Raw genomic sequence first — 6,000 nt, 5'->3', positions numbered from 1 at the left:
TTTAGATGCTTAGCTATTCAAAAAGCAAAAACTGCATTGAAAGAAAATAATTATCCGGAAGAAATGATAAATAACATATTCAAGAAAAAGATAAACAGATACTACAATCAATTTAAAAACAAAACAGAAAAGAAACATCAAAACATAAAACATTTTTCCTTGCCATATGTACAAAGACTTTCCCAACAATTATCGAATTATTTCAATAAATATGATATTAGTATAAGTCATAGAGGACATAATACATTATCCAAATAATTCACTAAATTAAAATCTAAAACATCAAAAAACAAAATAAGTAATATTATATATCAAGTGCTTTTTACTAATTGTGACGCTGTCTACATAGGGAAAACATCTCAGTATTTGGAAAATAGACTAAGAGGTCATCAATATGATAAAAAAATAGAGCTGCATTAACGAACCATGAGATAACAAAGAAAAACATAAATTCAATTATAAATATTCAAAAATTCTTGAAACAGAATCTAATACACGAAAAAGGGAATTTTTAGAAGTGGTTCACATCCATAAGAACGAAAAAGCCATAACTGATAAAAAAGATCTAAATAATTTAAGTAAAATTTATAGCTCTATTTTGTAAATTCTGATAAATTTAATTGATTGCCGCTATATATTTGAGATGTGGAAACCAAAGAAAAAATTAATTTTTCTCAGTGGAACAAAGTTCTAAGTTAATTTTATCCTTATTTTGATATTCATGATGAAGGTGATGATCGATAGATCAATATAAATAAGCAAATTGTCAGTGTTAATATCATATTTTGATAAAGACTTAAAAAAAGTCGAAACGTCAAAATTTATCTTTCTTTTAAAAACTATATATATATATATATATATATATATATATATTGGAAGTTTAAAAACTTTTTTTATTGGGTTATCTACCTCCTTGATTGAGCATTGAGCCCATTTTTCTTGCATTTTTACATTACTCAATATAACATTTTACATTGAAAATCACAAGGTACAACCTTATATTAAAGTCGTAAATAAAAACACTTATAACTTGATGTGCTATTAAGACTAACAATTTTACTGAGGTTTCCGTATAACGTCATTATCACATGATATCTTTCCTTTTAACTGTTATAGCTGGATAACTATTGCATTATTAAAGAAATTTATGAAGTGTGGAGGAGCTGAAAGTTATACGATGATTTTTATGGCGATACTTGGAAGTTATTAATATATCACTTGAATTATGGTCAACTTTATATCATACTAGAAAATTATGTGTATAATAATGGGTTTATAGAAACTATGATGTGGGTATATTTGTACAAGTCTTACATGTATGAAAAATTTTAACTTTATAACCACTTCTTCTCTTCCCTTTGAAAAAATCAGTTATTTTTCTTTGTTTTCATGTTTATGTGTGCATAAAATTTAATAATAATTATATGTGTCATAAATACTGCTTTGTTCCAAGTGAATTTTGATTACATCAATAATCAAAAAGACAAAAATTGTATGTTTATTCCTCTGGATGCCTCAAGCTTATTATGTCTTTGTTTATATTTATGTATATAAATTATGGATTTGGGGTCTTGTATACACTGGGACCCCACGGATTTATTATATCCCAATTTCTTGCTACTACAACTCACTCCACTTAGAAAGTTGAAGATGCCAAAGATCTTCGTCGTCTACTTCAAACGCTTCCAGGTGTAGGACTCTGAAATTCCATAGTCTTCCACTCTTCAGCAGATCTACTCTGGTTATAGTTTCCCAGAAGGTTCTTTGTCTATCTCAGCTCCTATAGGTTGTCCCAATAATTAATTTTGCTTCTATCTACCTTCTTTTCCAGTGCCTTTTCCTTTGTTCTGTAACTGATACCACAGAAGAGTTCGGGTCTCATGAAGGGCTTGTCTGCTCCGCTTTAGTGAACTTATGAGCTATTTCATATCCCTTCGCCCCGGTGTGTCCCGGAATCCATTGTCTTCTTGTCTTGCCTAGCTCGTTTATTTTTTCTAGACCATCCCAAACGAGTTTGGATTTTATGATATTGAAGCTTAGAGCTCTAATGGCTGCTTGATTATCGGACTCTCTAGATTGAACTGAACACAATTTTCAATTGCATAGATTTCTGATTAAAAAATTCTAGGTGCGCTGCCCAGGCTTTCAGAGGGCCCATACACTCCTATTCCAATTCCTATGGCGTTTCTCTTCTTGTATTGTATGGTGTTTTGATCCCATTTGCTTTTACAGTTTATTATTGATGTGAAGTTTTTCTCAAAGCTAAACTTTTTCGATGTAACGTCCTGATCATTATTTAAGAACGGGTTTTCTTTGTTTATAACGATCGGCGACTGGACTCTTTCCACATTCCAGGAGCATCGAATTCCAACACAAAAGGATTTTTGAATAACTACAAATTCATTTTCAAATAACTCTTCCTGTTTCAATTTTTTTTCATTTTATTTTATTCTGAAATATCTTAATATTGAGATAAGTTTATTTCATTATGCTAAAACAATTCTCGCTTATACTTATATGTATCTACGCCAGTGACTTCCAGTGTTACAAATGCGATTATTTCAAGCTTAGGTCCGGACGGCACAGTTGATGTAATCGTAAAACAAAAGACAAGGCAAGGAAGTGACGTCATCTGGACTATTTGTATATCTGCTATTATTTCTAACATCTAAGGATATAACTCGGATTATTTCGCATCTCTGAGTTATATCTTTATATAATATTAAGTTTTCATCTTCTGCGATTTATTGAAACGAGCTTTTTCCCATGTAAAATATTTAATAGTTGATAATTTCAACTGAAAAATCTTTAGCTTATATGAAAGCCAAAAAAAGAATTATATGAATCAACACATACCTAATTCAAGCCTGCCTCTCCAAAAATGCATCCCCTAAAGAAAGATCTTTAAAAGATCTTCCTACTTCCTCATCACTTCATCCGACGGGGTAGTAGTAGGAAAACTGTCTTAAAAAGTTTATTCATTTGCTAAAGCTGTCCCTATTTGAGATCCTGCCAATCATCATGTGTAACAGACTCTCTAATAGTTAGTCCTTCTTCTTTATTTGTTTCTTTCTCCTCTTTTTTCGCTCTCAAGTGACTAGAGTTGTTGTTCCTGGCTTAGTCAACTTCTCAGCTGGATATTGGAGTGGGTCCTCAGTTCTTGAAATTTTCTTCTAGCGGTAGATCTACGGGATCGGGATGTACCCAGGGGAGTTCCCTACTTGCCTCAAGTTATTTTTTAATTTGGAGCTTCTTGGAATGATTGAAATAAAGACAACATGATAAAGATTCATTGTTTACTAAGAGGTCCACGTGGTTCTTGAACTTCAATTCTTGATTCATGTTTTCCAGGTATTCCTTCCTGGTCTAGCTGATTTATTCTCCTACAATTTTATCGCTGTCCTTTGTATCTTCTGTACTTGTTGAAGAATATTGCTCGGTATTTTTTCGCTTAGATACTGATCTTTTACGTTGTCCATTAGTCGCTAATTTAGTGCTTGGCTTTCTGGAATATTCACTATAATTTTTGGAGTGCAATGATAGTGTGGCCTTCGAGAAGCAAAAAATACTCCTTGAGATACTTCTGGGTTTTGCTTGATTGGGAATCTTATGTTTGCTTAATGGGAAATCTTCTCTTATTAGGTAGTTGATGGGGAAATATTGTCGGAGTTCTGGAATATCTTTGATGAATGAATTTTTGTGCCAGACTCAGTCGAAAGCTTTGATGACATCCAAGAAGATGGCTCCAGTGGATTGGTGCTTGTTAAATCGTTTGGTGATATTTTTCTGCTATTTCTTCAATATATTTCAAAGCTTTTTCTGCCTACTATACTTATTTGTTCCAATACTGTTGATTGTGTCATTCATTTTAGTATCAACGTTTTTTTGATGGTTGAATATTAGTATTTCAGCTGGCTAGCTTTTCCTACACAGCAGTTTTGTACTTAATGAAGTTTGGACGCTATTTCAATATAATGAAGCTTGAGTCCTGAATTGTTAAGTAATCTCAAAAACACGACGAAGGAGAATGAATTTTGTAATTACAAGTACGGAGGTTTTCGATATCATAGCATTTATGGAAGCATAGATAAAGAAATAGATTAGATATGCTAGAGATAGAGAAAATAGAGATTACTGAAGGGATAAGGGATAGAATCTTTTCAATATTTTTAATACCATAACAGTTATCATAGCTTAGAGAAATATAATAGACAAAATCAGAAGGAATGAGAGACCAAAGAGGGGTGTATTGATGGATTGTTGGGAGTATTGTATAGAAATTTCGAATATTTGATTGAACATTGATTTTAATCTTGAATTGTGAGTTACCATAACATGGAAATTCTATATAGTTTTTAGTGATTTTTTTGCAATGTAACACATTTGTCTCATTGCTTTGGCGCGACACATCACCTTGTATAAAACAATATGGATTTAACATCGAGTTTTAAATTCATATTAAATCGAAGAAATACTTTATTGCAATATATGCAGTCTACAAAATCGAATCAAAGCTATATTTCTTATATCAATGTTCATGGTCGAGTTAGATCAAGTAAACCTAGGGAATCCGTTTAACCAGTAAAATGGAAATGGGGAATTAGGACTCAGCAATAAAATTTTGACAGACAAATCTGTGGAACATAACTGGAACAAACGAGCAATTTCCTAGAAATATGATGTAACGTTAGGATAGAACGATTGAGAAGCAAAATCGTGGAATAAGTATTTTTCAAAGATAGACATAAAAAAATGACTTGATAGGATATTTTATTTTACATCCAACTAAAATAACGGTCTAGAATTATAATAACACAAAATATTATTCATCAATAATTTAGATACTTTATATATATATATATATATATATATATATATATATATATATATATAATTTGACAAAACGAAATTTATACAGGATGGAACAATAAATTATATGCAAGTTATAAGTACTTTGAGAGAAACCAACGCTGTACCTTGTGGTCGGGATAATATTTTCGGCAATTACGAATAATAGATTGATCATTGTAACCCTCAACTACTGTAGTAACCTTTAATCATCGTGTTGTTTTATTTCCATTATATTTGCTTGTGAGTCTGCTGGTAAGAAGAAAAAAAGACCTTCTAAAACTGCCACCCATTCCTTCTGTTGGGTTCAAAACCAAAAATCAATTTTGTTCTTAGTGATATCATGATTTATAGTGGTAGTGGTGTTAGCGTATATATTGAAATAGTCAGTGTATTTTAAAGTGATACATAAACGACTCATTTTCGTTTTAGTAATCCAAATTTGCACAATAAATGATTTATCTATTAATAAGTTTTACGAGGCGGTGTAGGCGACTGCGAAGCTCCCGCACTACGCACTCCGCTATTGTTGACATTCAGGCGTCAGTCGGCGTTGTGCTACAGCCACGTAAACATGTCCGTCATTGTTGATGCTCCCGCCAAGCGTGAATTGCGAAGTATGATTCGTTTTCTACACTGAAGGCCATAGTGCGGCAGAAGTCGATCGGAGAATGAGTCATGTATATGGGGAAAACTTCATGAGTGATGGTATTGTGCGTGAATGGTGTCGAAAGTTTAAAAATGGCCGTAATGATGTGCATAATGAAGGGGACCAAGGACGCAGATCTGTCGTTTCAGATGACCTGGTTTAATGAGTTGACAGAATGGTTAAAGAAAACCGCAGATTCACCATTATTGTTTTGTGTACGGAATTTCCAGAAGTTTCAAGATTTTTTTTGTACTCTACTTGAGCTCATTAGCAGCAACTTTCTTTGAAGAGGCCAAAGAAAAGCTTGTCCACAGATATGATAAATGTCTCAATGTCTTCGGTAAAGTATCCGTAATTGTACCAATCTTTTGGTAATAAGATTATTGTTTTATATGAATTGTCTTTTATTTATAGCCTATAGGAAGTTAAAAACAAACGGTTCTCGTACATGTCTTCACCTTAGAATGCTCCATATATATCCCAAATTCTTATATTACACCTTC

Source organism: Diorhabda sublineata, chromosome 7, assembly GCF_026230105.1.
Source record: "Diorhabda sublineata isolate icDioSubl1.1 chromosome 7, icDioSubl1.1, whole genome shotgun sequence".
In the NCBI taxonomy this organism is placed as follows: Eukaryota; Metazoa; Arthropoda; class Insecta; order Coleoptera; family Chrysomelidae; genus Diorhabda; species Diorhabda sublineata.
This window is presented reverse-complemented; position numbering follows the sequence as displayed.